Source organism: Kogia breviceps, chromosome 11, assembly GCF_026419965.1.
Source record: "Kogia breviceps isolate mKogBre1 chromosome 11, mKogBre1 haplotype 1, whole genome shotgun sequence".
NCBI lineage: Eukaryota > Metazoa > Chordata > Mammalia > Artiodactyla > Physeteridae > Kogia > Kogia breviceps.
The window spans coordinates 36,974,358-36,993,232 of NC_081320.1; the positions used below are offsets into that span (position 1 = coordinate 36,974,358).

Sequence of the window (18,875 nt, forward strand, 5' to 3'; positions counted from 1 at the left end):
AGTGGGCAATAACGTCAGTTACAACTTGAGAGGTTAAGTAAGATGAGGACTAAAAACGCCTGATGATTTAATCACATAGAAGTCACGGTGCACCTTCAAGCTGTGTTAGAGAAGTGACAGTGCTGGCAACCAGGTTGAAGTGGGTTGATAGGGGTGAGGAAACGGAGTTAACAAGTCTGAGAGGTTATATCGTGACTAGAGAAGGGATTCAGTGAGTTTTGGTTTTTGGAGCTTATGGACATAAACAGAAAATATTGATTAACACAAGATGGTTTAAATGAATGATGCAATGAGTGAAACAATCCATAGTGTCCCAAAGAAAAAAAGCAATTTTGAAGACTTGTAGTCATTTGTAGAGCTAACATATCATCCTTACTGTGTACTAAACACTCATGCGTATGCTGTACATGTGTGCATGTGTCAGTCCTTCCAACAACCCGATGAGGTAGATGGTATTATTGTCCTATTTGATATCTAAGGAAACTGGAGCATGGAGCATAGACAGGGTAAGTTATCCCACATCATAAATCTGGTGAATGACAGAGCCAGGATTTGGACCCAGGTAGTCTGATCAGTCTGAGTCTGTGGTCTCACCACCCCACCAGACAACCTCAGTGTCTGCAGTACTACCTCTGCCACATAATGTTATATAATGTCCAGGGTGGCTAGGGTACCATATGACTCCTATCCCTGGCAAGGGCTTCTGGGGATCTGAAGGTGGATAAGACCTCAATACTATGAATATGATTTATGTCTAAAGGCCAGAGTTTAGACGTAAATTGTTTCTTCAATTGATTACTTAATGGTGAGCAGAAAGACAGCATGACTTCAACAAGAAGAGAGCATGCCCAAATCGTTTATTATAGTCCTTAATAGGATGAATAAGGATTTTGACAAAGTGGACCCAGGCGATAGAGTTAAAATTTTTTTCAGATTCATTAAATCTTTAACCTGAGATTTCCTTCCGGGTTAGGAAAAAATTCAATGATTTGAAGATTGTATTTATGTAAGATCCAGTTAACTGAGGATCCACTGTAAAGATGTTTCGAAAACTAGGATTTTTGACATTTATTTTTCTTATATTTAGTCACTGGATAGGACATAAAGGAATTCAATAATCTCTTTCAAGTAGCTTATCGACCATCACCATTTTAATAACTTCTTAGACTTTTCAAGTAAAAAAAAAAGTCTGGAAAATTTTAATACTGCATTGAAATACTTAGAAATAAAAGAACCTGTGAAGCTATGTTTCAAATTTATATGTTTCAGGTCGGATTCTCGTCCTTGTGAAATAGTCAAACAGCCTCGCCATGCACCAGAAGAATATAAACCAAAGCAGGGGGAGATTGATCTTGGTACTACCTACAAATGGCATCTTAATTCTTGTAAAGTGCAGCGTGTGGCAATAGCTCGGCCTTTGGAGAGACAAGTTAAAAAAGGGAAGTTGGATACTGTCCCGACCTATAAAGGTAACTTGCCATTTCAAAAACTAAAGAGCCAAAAACCAAAAACTTTACTTCCAGCTTTGAGATCTAACATCAGATCATGATTTTGGTGTATTGCCAAACTTAAGTCTCTGTGGCTTAGGAAAAATCTTTTTTCTCTGTTGTCTAAATAGTATTGTATATGAGAAAAAAGCAGACTATTTGCTTGATGGAGAGTTAAGAGACCTGGATTCCTGTCCAAATTCAGCCACTTAATTAGTTTTCTCTATCTCAAACCATGAAAACAAAGGATACCACTGAACAAGCATTATGTCATATTTGTCACATTATGCCACATTTAGTCGGCACTGTTCCTTTCCTTCCATCCCAGCATGAGTTGAAACTTTACTGAGCATACTGGAGCCTTTGAGAAAGTCAAATAAAGAGCAACCCTCTTCTCCATTGAAGTTCTGAACCAAACGATAAAGCAAAAGAGTTAGCAGGTAGAGAACCAAAATACTCCCTTTATACTGACAAAGGCTGGAGTAGAGGGTGAAGCTTGCATCTGTTAGCAGATGGTCCCTGATACTGAACCTCAGAATACAATAGGTTTGTCCACCCAGTGAGACAGTGTTGGAGCACCACCTAGGCAACCTGCTCCTCCAAGACTTCCAGCATGGAATACCTTCTGCCTCCTGGCAACTGACTTGGAAGAGTAAGGACTGTACAACGTATGACCAGTTTCTTCCCAAAAATCAATCTGATTATATAATAGTCTGTTGCTTTTTGGCAGGGGGTGGGGTCCTTTAGTTTTAAACAATAGGCTCTCTTGTTAGTTCATATTTTTTCTGTATTTTTTTTGTTGTTAATAATGTAATTGCATATTTAGGCTTAAAGCCTTTTCACTAGTTATGTGATATAACTGAATGGGTATGTCCTAATATAAAACCCTTTTGTACGAGTGATGCCATCCACGATAAAAGTCATGATTTATACGTTAAACCGGTAATAACAGAATACATACTTTTTCTTTAAATGTCACTCTTACCAGTTTAATGGGTCACTAAAGTATATGGTATCAGTATGCTGTGATCTATATGTCAGCCCAGGAAGGAGATCCGTACAAAGAACACATTTTTAAGACAATGCACATGGTGAACAAATATATTGTTATAATCTAATATAGCATATAGTAATTGCTAAGATATGTATTTATTGGTATGCAGAGGAGATAGTGTATTGTGTAATAATTTGACATAAAAGATAATTGGTGAACCATCTGTACTAGGTCTTTTAAACAACCATAGTAAGATTTTCTTTTCTTTTTTTTTTCCCCACAAAGTCTTTTTAAAAATACAATAGTGATATTCCTTGATGCTGTGACTATTTACATATGAGACACATACATACACAGTAACACTAGTTCTGGCTTCTCATTACCTGGGTTTCCTATAGATTCCTGTACGTCCACTCCCGTAATCCAGTGTTGAGGATTCCTGGGTTCCTTCTAGCCTTCTCTCTCCTCATCTTCCCTAGTGAGGAAAAGTGATTCTTGTATTTCCAGGTTTTCAGGCATGAGACAACAAATACTAAGGGCTGAGGGAATAATTCGTCGTTCTGCGTGATGATTGTACTGCAGGCTTTGTACATACCTACTGCAGGACAGGTCCATAGCTGAAGAGAAATCACAATGGGAAGAGACTCTCTCTCACTGTCACCTAAGAATTAGAGAACAGAGCAAAGGCAGAAATGGGGTATGATTAAAAACAAGAACGAAAAACTCTATAAGATGGTGAGAAGGGTGACATCTAGATTCTGGAGATGTGGTTCTGTGAAACTGGTGGCTCTTAGACAAACATACCTGCCCCTAGCAGCCTTGCTTTAGAAAGTCATTCAGATTAAAATGTAGATAATGAAAATAGGTCAGTATTTGATTTGATACTTTTTAGGGATGACTCTTCTGTGTGCTGGGCACTATAAGGAATAGAGATCTGAATTGAGCATCGTTGTTGACATTTAGAAACTTTATAGTTGAGTTGAGAAAAAAAGAGCAGTAATAGCCTGAAGAATTAAATAGTCAAAGAGAAATCAAAATATGAGGTATCACAAGAAGAGGCAAATAATTCACTAGAAAATTAACGGAACAATTAGGACTTCAAACAGACTAAGCAAGATATCACTCCAGGCTAGTCTGGGAATGCGTCACAGACTAGTAAGTATTGATATATAGAAAGAGGAGGGATATCCAAAAAGCTAGGATGAGGTGAGCAAAAAAATCATAAAGCCAGAAAGATAAGAGGGTTGTTCAGTGAACATGGTGGGAACCAGAGAATTTCAGGATCTGAGAGATTGGTGTATAGTTCCAAAAATGTAGGTTGAGATCAGATTGTGAAGTCTTGGTTGTCAGACTGAGGCGCTTAACGTTTTTCTAGTAGCCAGTAAAAATTTTTCAGTTCTGCTACCAGATAGGACATAGCAGATGGCAGAAAGCCATTACTTCCACTGAAACAGCTTAAAAACATACATAAATTTTTAAAAATCTCTTTTTAATGGAAGCAAAGAACTAAAATTACAGAGACAGGGGAGCCCTTCCTAGATGAGCTGAGATGGCCAACTGTGTACTTCTCTGGGAGCATTTGTCAGGTCTAGGCCAAGGCTGAAGATTAGGGTAGCATCAGCAGTGGGACTCTCGTAGGGGAAGGGAAACCAGCGGAGCACCTGACATGTAGGCCAGTGTGACCAACCGGAATCTGTAAATACCCCTGATGTGTGGCTGGTTTTCCTTGCGGGATGTCTGCTGAGTCATTAGGGGGCATGGTAGGCTAGAGGACTGAACCTTCTAATCATCAAATCATGTTTAAAAGGAAGCTAACTAACAGAACATTGGTTTCCCAAGGGCAAAACCAATTTTCTATGGTAGAAAAAAATGTTTATGAGAGCTGAAAAAAAAATCATGTTTTAAATTTTTAAACGAGATTTAGAAAATTTGTTACAGGAAATCAGGATTTTTGTTTTTAAATTTTATTTATTTATTTATGGCCGCACTGGGTCTTCTTTTCTGTGCGCGGGCTTCCTCTAGTTGCGGCGAGCGGGGGCCACTCTTCATCGCGGTGCGTGGGCCTCTCACTGTCGCGGCCTATGTTGTTGAGAAGCACAGGCTCCAGACGTGCAGGCTCAGTAGTTGTGGCTCATGGGCCCAGCTGCTCCGCGGCATGTGGGATCTTCCCAGACCAGGGCTCGAACCCTTGTCCCCTGCATTGGCAGACAGACTGTCAGCCACTGCACGACCAGGGAAGCCCCAGGAAATCAGGATTTTAAAACCCATTTTGTATTAATATTTTAACCAAGATTGTCCTTTAATATGCATTCTGAGAGTTGCATAATGTACATTCCCATCCGAACTCTTTTAATCCAAACATACTTTCTGGTAGCTTGTTGCCTCAATCTACTATCATTTGTACATGTGTTTATAATTATGGCAATTATAGGGTTATTCATATATGAGTTATTTATAAGTGCTTTAGGACTAATAGAACACCATTGAAAATGATACATGCATGATACATGCATTCTTTTCATTGAAAATGATACATGGATTCTTTTTTCAAGAAAACAGTATTTTTTTTCCTTAGATTTCAAGGCATCTGCATAGTGTACCCTGAGTCAAGTTTTGGTTGGCAGTGTCAAGATGGCTGCACTGCTCCTCGCTGTGTTCAAGTTAGAAAGAGGCATTGTGGTGTGACAAGTAAAGGCTCTGTGGCTTGGGAATCAAAGCACCTGTGTTCAAGTTTCAATGACACCAGTTTCTACTTGTGCCATCCTAGGTAAGTGACTCTTGTCTTTGAGGCTCAGTGTCTTCATTTGTAAAAGAATTACGTGCTCTGCCTACCTCTCAGAAGTTTTGCTCTGAGCATCAGGTCATGTGATACAACATAATGCGTAAACTAAAAGTGCTAACCAAATGTCAGAGATTATTAATAAGTCACTCAGTCTCTTTCCGTACCTGTTTCTCTGTTTTCAAATTAGGAGAATTACCTACTCAATACTCACTTTCTGTCCTGTAGCAAGGACTGTAAAATAACCTAATCTGCTTCGAGCTTCCGAGTAGTATGATTTCTGAGACGAGACTTGCCCTCTAAAGCTTCACAAGCACCCTAGAAGTTGTTACAGAGAATGGAGAGCTTGGATGGGGGGGAATAATGTGTTTCGAATGACAGTACTTCCAAAAAGGGAAAAGCACTTGCGAGAGTAGTTTAAGGAATGACTGACAGCTCTGAAGAAAATTTTCACGGTTACCGCAGGTAATTATGCACCTAATTGCTGCTCCCAGAATCACGATGCAGAAGAAGAATCAGGCTTGGTATGGGCACAATTATGTCCTCCTCCTCCTCCAGTGTGAAGAGAAATGCCAAGAAGGGAAGGAGGGAAGGAATGGTGCCATTAAGTGAAGTAGAAAGAACAGACTGCAATTATAAATGCTGAGACTTTCCTAATGAATTAAACTCTTAGTGGGTGTTTTTTCTTTGATCAATGATGCATTATGGGATAATATGATTTATTTTATCTTTTTAGTCTTTAGTAGCTTTAGAACTGTTTCAAAATATATACTTAACTGAGAACAAGTCCATCAACATTTGGTTAAAATATTTTTCATTATGTGGAAGTAGTTTGTTTTTATTTACTTTCGTACTAATTAGGGAAAATTATGTTGATTTGATATATTAGTCATATTAATAGAGCATCATTAAATGAATTTTCATGAAATCATTTCTGCAACAGATCTTCTCTGGAAAAGATTAAAGAATAAAGTATTTTCCAGGTTAAGCTCTACATAATACACACACACACAAACACACACACAGAGTCACACAACATTTTAACAGCACTGGAAACTAGTAATATTATTATTTAACCATCTGCCAGATTTAGAATGAATTTCCACTAAGCCAAACTTGGATAAATCGGATGAAGGAAGGAGGGCATTTGGAGACAAAATTTCCACCCCCACCCCATCCCATCTCCATCCTGTCTCCCTGCATGTCGTTGTTGTGGAGAATGAGAGCACAGAATGAGACAGAAAGGCTTTGTAGTTTATAAACCCTGCAGGGACAACAACGCTAAGAGTGCACCCTGATGTAAACCGTGGACTTTGGGTGAATGATTATGCTGTGTTAATGTCAAGTCACCCATTGTGACACATGTACCCTCTGGTGCAGGCTATTAATAGTGGCAGGCTGTGCATCTGTGGGGGCAGGAGGTACAGGGTTACTCTCTGTACTCTCCACTCAATTTTGTTCTGAACCTAAAACTGCTCTAAAAAACAAAGAATATTAAAAAACAAAGACTGCATGGCAGGAAGAAAGGAGGGGAGTGTTCACCAGTCAGAGGTTGGGAAGCCCGTACCCCAGCCCCTGAATACATCAGATTTAGACTTCCTTTCATACAAAACTATCTAAGGCCCTGTCTGAGAATCGCTGTGTGAGAGGAGTCTGGTAATATGAAGCGAAGAGGAGACCTCAGAACATTAATCAGAGAAGGGGAAGGTGAACCTTGTCATCATAAGTTAGCAAACTTCAAAAAGGCTGTTTAAAAAGAGTGCTGATAATGTACCTTTCAAAGGGTCACAGTGTCCAATAAAACATGAAGAAACGTCCATTTTGTTAAGGCTTTAGCTTTTCTTCTCTCTCCACTCATTGGTGTTTTACATGGATGGGTAGAGTTTCACCCCATGTCACAGACCTAGGACTTTCACCAATGTCGCCCCTCCCCATCCTCCCCTTCAACAGGGCACACAGTTTGATAGCTGCCAGGGCTATCTCTCCATCACCTCCAATGTCCCCATCAGTTCTTCTTTATTTGTAGCCATTATGGAACTATAATGACCAATGACACAGATTTGGAGCAACTGGAACACTCGTATGTCGTTAGTGGGAACAGCCACTTTGGAAAACAGTTTGCTAGTTTCTTATAAACATGCACATACCATGTAAGCCAGCAAATCCACTCCTTGGTATTTATCAAAGAAGAATGAAAACTTAGTTTTACATAAAAGCCTGTATGTGAATGTTTATAGAATTTTATTCATAATCACCCCACGCTGGAAACAACCCCTAGGTCTTTTAACTGGAAAAATGATACACCTCTATAGTATACCCATACCAAGCCAATTCAAGGAACAAACTATTGATTCACCCAATATCATGCATGAATCTTAAATGTCTTTTGGTCAGTGAAAGAAGCCTCAAAGGCCACATAATGTATGATCCCACTCGCATGAAACTCTGGAAAAGGTAAAATTATATGGACAGAAAATAAATAAATGCCAGGGGGTGGGGGGTGGAGAAATTATTGACCACCAAGAATCAAGATAAGGGAATCTGCGAGGTGATGGAACCGTTATGTAAGAAACTGTGCTGGTCGACAAACAACTCTGAATTTGTCAAAACTCTTAGAACTGTAAACCACAGAGGCAATTTGACTGCATGTAAAATTATAAAAACCATCACCAGGAGGTGGGGAGACTGCAAGGAGGAATGCAGACTGTGATAAATGAGGATGACTGTACTGCGAATGAATCACATAACCAAACTGCAGGGGGTGGGAAGGAATGGGATGACCTAAGTCACTCTGGAAGTGGGTTCTCACTGGACACCATAAGGCAGTAGACAAAAAGAATACTATACAAATACTGTACTCTAGTTGGTAATTTCTTGTTTTGCTTTCACAGGGGTATGTGTTAGCAGCTCTGAAACTACATGTATAATAAGGTCAAACCAAGAAAATATATTGCAGATAATGAAAGCCAGGCTTCTCCCTGTCAGAGAAAGAAGTTGACAAACAAGAAAAAGGTATGGACTATAATAATGACCCTATGTGCTGGAATGGCATTCAAGGTTTCAGTATGAATGCATAGATACAGGAAAAAAAAATTGTGTGTGTGCGTGCACATGCACGCATATTCAAGGATTAGTGTATATGCAGTCAACCTTTTAACCCTCCCAATGGCCAAAGCTAGACTGCTTTGAGCAACAAAATAATGATAGTGTTGGATTTCAACCCCTAAATATATATCTAGATACAGATATCTAGATATAGATATCTATAGATATCTATAACTATATCTAGATATATAGATATATATGCATCCCCTGGAGTCTATATGGATATACATAAAGTGCATAAATGGGGAAGAAGGGACAACTCTTCCCTTCCAAAGGATTCCAATTAGCAGAAGTAGAAGGAACGAAGAAAATAGAAGGTCACGATTAGAACAACTTCGTAATAATTGTTGTAGGCACAATCCACGGTGGATGCTAACATTAAGGGATAGTATTTTAAGAAGAAGCAGAATATTTGTACAGTGTCAAAGTATTGTCTCTAAAATAAGTATTTATTTATTACAAAGAGAAAAATAGTAACTTAATAGACAGGAAACTTGGCAGAAACTACCTGAACCAAGGATCAAGTCACTAGTAATAGGACTTATTGACATATTGTTCCCCCTGTTAGTATGTATTAAGAAGGGCAATAATGCATAACCTCACTCTAATCTTGAGAAAACACTAGATAACCCCAGATTGAGGGACATTCTACAAAACCTGTAGCCAGTGTCATGGTCAAAAGCGTCAAGATCATGAAAGACAAGAAGAAATTGAGGAAGCATCACAGATTGGAGGAGGCTAGAGAGGCAAGGCAACAAAACACAATGTGGGATCCTGGATTAGACCTTGGGCAGAATAAAGGACAATAGTGGAAAAATGGTAAAATCCCAAAATGTTGATATGTAAAAGCCAGAATATTTGGGATTTCATCACACTGTACATGAGAGAGGACCCAAGCCTTACATTAGTGTTTAGATTGTAAAATGTGGACTTTTTTCGGTGTCCTTGCGGAGTTACTAAAGATTACAAAGTATTTCAAACTGCCAAGAAAATAGAGGGGATTTCCTAGAAAAATTTATCTGAGTTGGAAATAAAGTTGTAACTTTTCCACTGTCCCGATAATGCTGTCCACTGCTTGTAACCTATGTAGGCTTTAGAGAAGGAAGGAAGGGAGGGAGGGAGGGAAGGAAGGGGAAAGAGGGAAAGAGTCAAGGAGAAAAGGAGGAAAGGACAGAAGGAAGGAAAGAAAGAAAAGGAAAGAAGGAAGTAGTACACTGTTGAGATCTCTGAGGTGTCCCATTACTTATCTTCTGTGTGGCTCAGCCTCATTAGGCTAACACAGTCTTACAAGTTACTGTAAAATGGTTGATTTTTGTCTTCATCAAGTGACCTTGGAAACTCCAAGGCCTGTAGCAAATGAAGGGGAATTTCAATTCCAGCACCATGAATGTTTTCTAGAAAGACTCACTGCTCATCTTGAAGCACTATACACTTGACCCTTGCACAGTGTGGGAGTTGGGGCGCCACCCTTCCCCGCCATGGAAAATCCACGTATATGTGTAGTTGGCCCTCCGTATATTCAGTTCCTCCGTATCCGAGGTTCCACATCCACATATTCAACCAACCTTGGATAGTGCAGTATTTACTAGTCATAGAAATCTGTGTGTAAGCGGATGCAAGCAGTTCAAACCCACAACTGTATAAGAGAAGGAAGCTATTAAAAGCGGTTACTCACCAACCGCTGCTAAAAAGTGTCTGTGTGCAGACATCTCAAATCCATCCCTAACCTCCTCACAACAGCCAAAACTCAAGGTGGGTGAGCGCCTTCTGCTCCTGCTCTCCCAGCTACCACCCACTTCCGTACCTGCTTCAGGCTGCCCGTTTGGAACTTCTGGCCACTCTTTCCTGCCCTTGACATTCTTTTAGGTGTGATTCACATGAAGTAAATGACTGGGATGAGGCAGTGAGAGTGAATCTCTTTGTGATCCGCTCTGAATCCTGTAACCCACACCCCAAAGACAGCCCAGGGCACTGAGCCCAGCAGGGTTGCTCCTGGACTCGGAGAGGCAGCCAAGGGGACCATACCCAAGGCCACCACAACCTGAATGCAGATAAGTCACCTGCCTTTGTAAGGATGCCGCTGAATAATCAAAGTACATTTATTTCTGAATTCCTAGTCAGGATCATAAAAGAGAAACACTAACTCTTAGGTGATAGAAACAGTAGTAAAATACAGTACACAGGAAAGTCATTTGAATGATAACGAGACAAAAGGTACAACAGCAAATGAAAAATAGCAACTTTAAATACAAAGTGAAGCAGTTTAATAAGAGATGTTGTTAATAAGAAAAATACATATCCCCTGTCTTTATTACATACTGTACAAAATAAAATATTGCACCTTTGAGTCATATAATAAATATATGCAAAGAGTATTGTACAAATGATCTCTCTTTTAATTTAAAAAGCCTTCAACAATCAAGTGTGATTGCGATGAACAACTCACAGGCTGGTGTGACCTCGTCACGTTCCCGCCCCCATTCCCAACCACCAAACCCTCCACGTACAGTAGCGTCCATCCCAGTGTCAGTGAGGCTGCAGTTAACGAACAAGAGACCTGGTGCTCAGGATATGGCAGAGAGACTCAGCAAGCTTGTCCACAGACAAATCCAAAGCCAGAACGCACTGCTCACTTATGAGTGACTGCGGACTAGGGCCAGCACACCTGCTTCGGGTAACTTTGCTGCCGACAGGCTATAGGCAACATGTGCACAGGCAGCTGGGACCCCGAGTAAAGAAGTATGACCACTTATTTGGGGTTGTGTGCCATCTAAAGCCATAACTGGTAGAATGTTAAGGTAAGAGCCCCCTAACCAAATCAGCTTTAGAACTTACAATTAAATACTACTCCCAATGCCTTCAGCAGCAACATCTTCTCCAAACTTTACCTCCACCCTGATGCCATCACTAATGCCAGCATTGGCACGATCCAAACCCAAACCAATTCTGGCCTAACCCTAAGCCATAAAGCCAACTCTAGCCTTAACAATAACTTAACCTCCATTTTTCTCACCTGACCCAAGGCTAAAACTAAAATGAACCCTAAACTTATTCAACAAATCCTAACTCTAACTCCTCATCCTAACTGTACCTTCCAGCCTAACCCTAATTCACTTTGGATTTACTGAAAAATCGGTTCAAATTAAAACAATTATTTACTATAAACAGCTCTTTTCAGCTATCATGTTTCATTGTTAGATTACTTTCTCATAATTTTTCCAAAATAAAAATCCTTAGGAATTCTATCTTATGCATAAATTAGGTCTAACAAGGCTTTGATTTTTCTGTTTGTGTGCAAGAGAATAGTGCTGAGAAAAGTCTCATTCACAGCTCTTAAAAGAACGCTTTGAATATACTTCAAAATCAGTAGAAGAGGTTAACTTTCCCTCTCCTTTAATTTCCAAGATGCCGCATTTGGTCACAGATCCATTTCCGTAGTTGTGAAAATGGCAGCAATGTTTCCTCTGTGTTTTCTTCCCTAAGTTCTCTGAGAGCAAGGACAAGATGCCATTCCCCCAGGATGCCTGGATCAGTCAGGGTCACAAGCCTGTCCAGAGCGATTGTCTCCTTTTCACAGACTAAACGTAAGGGTCCATAAAAATGCCATTAGAGCCAACATCTTAACAACTACTGGCCAGAGCTTCTAAAATGTAAATGCCTTATAAGCCTGTTGCAACCCTACAACTGAGAGAAGTCATCAGTTGCTGTGTTTCTCAAGCCTTCAGGATGTCATACTCTGTAATAGTCTATAAACAGACCTACTAGAGCATGGACTTGAGGATATGGGGATGAGGAAGGGTAAGCTGTGACGAAGTGAGAGAGTGGCATGGACATGTATATACTACCAAATGTAGGGTGGATAGCTAGTGGGAAGCAGCCGCATGGCACAGGGAGATCAGCTCCGTGCTTTGTGACCACCTAGAGGGGTGGAATAGGGAGAGTGGGAGGGAGGGAGACACAAGAGGGAAGAGATAAGGGAACATATGTTTAAGTATAACTGATTCACTTTGTTGTAAAGCAGAAACTAACACACCATTGTAAAGCAATTATACTCCAATAAAGATGTTAAAAAAAAAAAATCACAGGAAGAAGCAGCTCATGACAATGCACAGGTGATCTTGGTGATTTCCTGATTAGAAGGACATGACGAGGTCCCACGTGCAATGGTGTGCCTGCTACAGTATTTTATGTTAGTCCTGGAACATATCATTTAAAAGAGTTTCAATTAAAAACCGGCCATGAGGAAATGACAGTCCCAAATTTTAACAGTGGTGATTTTGCATCTTCTGATTGTAGACTCTAGAGGGTTTTTTTGTAAAGAAATACATGTTTTTGTGCCAGCTACATGGGGAAGAGAGCTTTTACATTTTGTTTCATCTTCACAGTGGCATTAGGACCCCCCTGCAAAGTTTTATCCTTCTTTCTTTTTTTCTTTTTTTTTTTTTTTAATTTTATCCTTCTTGACATGACTGACAGCACCTTTGTTTGTAGAGGTCTAATGAACACAAATTAAGATGCTTTACAAACGTACAGTAGTGAGTTGTGTCTGTGCAGCCTCTTGCAAAAAAATACATATATATATATATCCATTTAACACATAGCACATTAGAGACCTAGTTTAAAAACATGCTTGATTTTATGAAAAGCGGGAAACTGAGATCACAGAGGGAAGCAAAGAAGCTAAGCTTGGGTTAGGGCCACTGCTTGGCACTGGAGTCAGAAGTGCCCTGGACTCACTTCTTAGCTGGGCCAAGTGGCTTCTTGATGCCCTCCGGGGACGTCACAGCCCTTCAGGCCACCTCTTCCTCCCAGTGCTGACAACAGCACTAGCTTCTGGGGTGTCATGAACCCCAGGGAAAACTTATCAAAGCTATAGACCTCTCCCTAGAAAACTATATATGATTCCATTTCCACATAACTTCAGGGCATTTACACACCTGCCCAATCCCATCCAAGGAAGCCTCGTCTGAGGGGCTGAAACTCCAAAGCAGAAAGAGGCTGTGGAGAGGCTCCTGGTGCTCGTTAGAAGGCCACCGACCACCCTACTCAGGCAACTATTTTTTTTCTCTAAAGAACTCTAAGTTGCATTCACATCAAAGCAGCTAATCTCCTGATGTCCCAAGATACCACATCCGTTCAGAACAGCCCTGTGGGCGAGACCCTGACAAGGTTGGCTCCATGCGGTCCGGTTTGCACAAGGCTTCGGGGTGGTCACGGTACCTGAGAGGGGTACGTACTATCACAGGAAGGCCCCAGGCAGTGCCGCCAGGAAGAGGGTTTCTTCCCCGGTTCGCGGCATCTCTCAGCCACCGTCTTGCAGCTCCTCGTGTGGACACAGTCCACCTTCCGAGACTGGAAGCTCTGACCACAGGCTGACGTACAGGGTCTCCAAGGGCCTGCGCGCCAACATGCGTCACAAGCCCCCGACGAGCAGTTCCTCCAAAAGGTGGGTCTGAAATGAGAAAAACAAACAAAAAAGTGGACAACAGGAGAAAGTGGGGTGTCACTTCTTGCTGGGATCAAGCCTTTTACTGTACTGTACTTTCCGTATAGCAAAGGCTTGACAATTCGGACCTTATTCAACAGGAAACTCATCTGCATTGCTCCTGGCTGACTAAGCAAAGTGGTGGAGGAATCACAACCTCAGTAGAGGCGAGCAAACCACGTGTTTCCATGAGCCTCCAGCACCACATCAAGGCACGCACCTCAAAAGACACAGTCTCCTGATGAGCTGGAGCAGATCGATTTAGGCAAGGAAGAGAAGAATGACACATTTGTTAACAAACTGTAAGCTCTGTTAAATAAGCACTTGAAATAGATTCTGGTATGAGTATGAATTTGTTTGTGAGCAATCTTCTCTGCTAAGAGGAGTGCTCTAGTTTACATTTAGGACACACTCTTAACTCGTGGTGAGAGCTAACAAAGACCTTTTGGGAAGAGGGGTCTACCTCTAGCCTCCTTCTCCTTTAAGACAGAACAGAAAGTAATGCCCTCTGTTTTGTTGTTGTCAACAAGGGTCCACTGTATGTGTATATTTATTTGACAACCATGTGCCAGAGAATTTTCCGAATACTTTACATAGATTGACTCCTTTAATCCTCACAACTACCCTACACAGTAGCTACTTAATTTTTTTAATTGAAGTATCATTGATTTACAATATTATATTAGCTTCAGGTGTACAATGTAGTGATTCAATATTTTTATACTTTATACTCCATTTAAAGTTATTATAAAATACTGGCTATATTCCCTGTGCTGTGCATTACATCCTTGTACCTTACTTATTTTATACCTACTGGTTGACACCTCTCAGTCTCTTAGCCCTGTCTTGCCCCTCCTCCATGACTTTCCCCCCACTGGTAACCACTAGTTTGTCTCTGAATCTATGAGTCTGTTTCTGTTAGAGTCATTTGTTTTATTTTTGAGATTCCACATATAAGTGACAGCATATGATATTTGTCTTTCTCTGTCTGACTTGCTTCCCTAAGCATATATACACTCCAGGTCTATCCATGTTGCTGCAAATGGCAAAATCTCATTTTTTATAGCTGAGTAATATTTCACTGTATATGTACCACATCTCCTTTATCCATTCATCTGTTGATGGTTACTTAGGTTGTTTCCATATCTTGGCTATTATAAATAATACTGCTCTGAAAATTGGGGTCCCTATATCTTTTTGAATTTATGTTTTCATTTTCTTCAGACTTATACCCAGGAGTGGAATTGCTATATCATCTGGTAGTTCTCTTGTTAGCTTGTTAAGGAGTCTCCATACTGTTTTCCATAGCGGCTGCACTAATTGACATTCCCACTCACAGTGTACAAGTGTTGGCTTTTCCCATCCTCAGCAACATTTATTACTTGTTGTCTTTTTGACAACAGATATTCTGACAGGTGTGAGGTGATACTTCATTCTGGTTTTGATCTGCATTTCCCTGATGATTAGTGATGTTCAGCATCTTTTCATGTGCCTGTTGAATCCCCTCTGATTTTTGAAAAGACATTTACCCTGGATGGTGAGCCACCTTAGTGCACCCACTTTGGGGTATCTGCTCTTGTTCCCTAAGGCAGGGCTCCTGGAACTGATGTATTTGTACCACATGAGAATGTCTCACCGTCCCCTAAGATGACTGGAAGAGGACCCTAACCTGAGCTAGTTCAATCACTGTCTTTCTCCCAGGAATCTGGAAGTTGCTGGAACAAGACATATAAACCTGAAGGCTGGAGTAGTGGTGGCCATACTCTGCCACATGGGCCAGAGAAGTACAGTAAAATAACATTCAGAAAGAACAAAGAGTGAAGCAGACACACACGGAGCTGCAGAGCTGAGAGGAGAAATAACTCCTCCTCATTTCTTGGTTACAGTCCTTCCTGAGGTGTCACGGCATTATCCCTTTGGATCGAGACATTTTTGTGTTCCTATAAAAGGCTCCCTATCAGTGCACATAATCCGTAAGGAGTGTTGAAACATCACTGGAAATGTAATTAGATGGAGAAAATTCTGATCACCTGAACTTCTCTAAGAGACTATTACACATAGTTGGAAGCAATAGTTTGATTAGCCAGTTAGGGGGAGACTCTATTAAAGGGTTTACTTAATACTGTCCCATCAAGCTGTTGATAAGACTTGTAAGAGGAAAAGGGATGAGGGTGTCCGCTTAACTGCAGGGTTTTTGTTTTCTCCAGTGGGTATGAACCTCAGGGGGGCGAGAAGTTGAGTTGCTTTGGACAAGAGGGCAGAGACTGAGTACTCTTCAGCCATCCCCTATGCAGAGATCAGCTTTTCTACTGAGAACAGTTGAAGAAATAGTCCAAGAATACTCAAAGAAAACGTTTGATAAGATGCCAAATTGTTCTATGTGAGAATGGTGGTCCTATCTTAATAAGATATTTCCCACCCTCTTTGTATAACTAATTCCAAGTTGACTTTTGTTGTTTCCAGCCCAAAGGACCTTAACTAATACAGCCTCTTTTTCTGCTTTGTTAGAAGACAGGGCCGGTGGGAAGTCAGAAGAAACTATGTAGCTTCCTAAACATGAAAGATGAGAGAGGCACAAGGAGCTAGAGACCAAGGCAGATGCTGAAACTCAGGAGGCTGGTCATTGAGGATGCAGCGAAAGAGTGCAAGGTCAGTCCAGCAGAGAGTGTCCCCTCCTTCCGGGCAGGGATGGGGATGGGGAGGCCGGAGCTAGGGGGACACAGTCTGGGCACCAACACTGTGCACACAATTGGAACTCGTGTTTTTCTGTGTAAAACATGAAAGTAGACATGGCAGCAGAAATCATAAGGTAACCCTGTTTCTACTAGTCTTTCTCAATTTCTCATGCCTATTCAGTCCAGCTCTGTTCCTACCTCAAATAACCCTTTTCATCATCAGCAAGATAGAACTACTGATTCTGTAGGGCAGTAGATTTCAAGTCTGGCTTACTATCAGAGGTATGTGGGCAGCTTTAACAAAATGTAGATTATGAAAGAATTAAAAACAAAAGAAAACATAAACAAACGAACAAAAGAGATATAGATTGCCAGGTTCCACTCCCTCTGAAAGATTCTTATTCATTAAGGGCCACTTGAGGCCCAAGAATCTTTCAAGACACTTCCCAGGGAATTCTGACTCATGGCAGAGGTTAGGAATTACCTCTTTGGGGAACAAACTCTCTAGGTCCTCCAGCACGTCCTCAGATCCCTGTGTTGTCTTCTTGCCATAATGTGGGCTAGTTTACCCTGATAATTCTCACTCCCTTTATAACTCTTTTCAGTGGAAGCCACACCTCCCAAACCCTTCCCAGGGCCAATAATAGAGGCTAGCAGATGGCCTGCTCACCACTGATTCTCTACCAGTGGCCACTAATAATGTTACTCCTTGTAACACACCCTCTAATATTTACTGAGGCCCTACTATGGCAACTGGGGGTCTCCAGCCAGCCCACTGCATTGTAAAGTGAGATCTAGTACCTCACCTACCTTCAGCGAGCCCACAGGAAGCATGCCCAGTCAGCAGAAGAGGTCTGTGGGGGAAAATGAGGCCAGAAAACTGCAAAAGAAACCCACAGAAGCTCTCTCAACTAACCTAGTCCTTCTTCCATAAACCACCAGATATTTGGGGAAAACTAACAGCATGAAAGAAAAGTACTAGGACACTAGTACTAAAAGCTGAACAGCCAACCCTGGAGGAAGCAGAAACCATAGAGAAAATGAAAGGCAACTTGACTCTTTTCCCCCTTCAGGGTCTAGGAATTTTTCTTCTATTACTTCTTTTATGTCTGCCCTTTCACTTCATTTCCATATCTCTTTCTCTAAAATCCCACTTAATCAGATATCCTCCTGATAGATCCTTCCGTGCCTTTTATCCTCTCTATTTCTTGCTTCTTGTGTTGGTTGGAAAGTTCATGGCATATCCAAGGGACTGAAAGAAGGACAGTGGCTGGAACACAAAGAGTGAGACAGAGTGAGGTCTCGAATGAGGCTGTGCAGGGAAGTAGGACTTGACCTTGCAATATTTTATAGGGCACATTGTGGATTTTAGTCAACCTTTTCTCTAAGAGCAAGTGAAGCCTCTAAAGTGATGTTAATCGAGCAGGGAGACGGGGTGTGGTGGTGGTATGATCAGATTTGCATTTTGGAAAAGATTACTCTGGCTGCAGTAGGGAGACTGGGTTGGAAAGGAGCATGGATGGATGAAGGGAGACCAGTTGGATGGCTTGGCCAAGGGTGATGGTGGTAAAGATGGAAAAAAGTGGATGGGTTGGAGAAAAAAATACAAAGAGCCAAAAGTAACCAGAAAAGCACAAATTACAATAAGATATATTTTTTCATCCATCAGATTGGCAAAATTTTTTAAATATTGAAAACCTATATAAAGTTGATTAAAAGGGGGACTCTCATATATTGTTGGTATAGACATTTTGATGGTAATTTAGTAGTATCCAAATGAGCATTACTGTCAATTCAAGTCCATATCTAAAATTTATCCCATAAGAATATTACCCTTTGTGCATAAAGATGTTCCGGGATGTTCACTGCAGCATTTGTTTGTAATAGGGAAACAACTGGAACAATCAAATGTCCATTAGCAATGGAGTGAGGTAATTCAAGTACAGCAATTCAAAAGAATAAAGTGACTCATGTACTCGGATGGGAAAAAGGTCTATAATGTATTGATAAGTAGAAAAAACAAGTTTCAGAAAAATATAGCCAGTATGTTGTAAAGAAAGCTCAAACCACGTAGGTGTTTGTAATATAAATATATCTTTGAGCGTGCAAAGTAAAACATCTGGGATGATACATATCAATCTGTGTGTGGTCTCCCATCTTCCGAACAAAATTGGAAACTGGGTTTTCTGTTGAGAATAAGGGCAGCTGTTCCAAACATTTTCCATTCGAGGAGAATGGTTCTGGCTGGAATTGTTTTGGGAATAGGAAATGCAGCTGACCCTACATTGTCAAACCGTACTGAAGGCTCAAAGTAGAAACAGAGCCAATTGTCAAGGTCATCTCATTTTCT

At 40.9% G+C, this 18,875-nt stretch overlaps 1 long non-coding RNA gene across 3 annotated transcripts in view; it reads left to right on the forward strand.

Moving 5' to 3' along the window:
- The window catches only part of LOC131765454 (uncharacterized), a 61,994-nt gene that overhangs the window by 5,329 nt on the left and 37,790 nt on the right, over positions 1-18,875 (forward strand). For 2 of the 3 annotated variants that reach the window (XR_010835470.1, XR_010835469.1), the window contains exons 2-6: positions 1,270-1,469; positions 5,057-5,248; positions 8,152-8,272; positions 13,952-14,152; positions 16,359-16,499. This is a non-coding gene — a long non-coding RNA (uncharacterized lncRNA). Of the gene's footprint in view, positions 1-1,269; positions 1,470-5,056; positions 5,249-8,151; positions 8,273-13,951; positions 14,153-16,358; positions 16,500-18,412; positions 18,874-18,875 lie in introns of those variants that run through there. The other variant, XR_010835471.1, reaches the window with a different exon arrangement.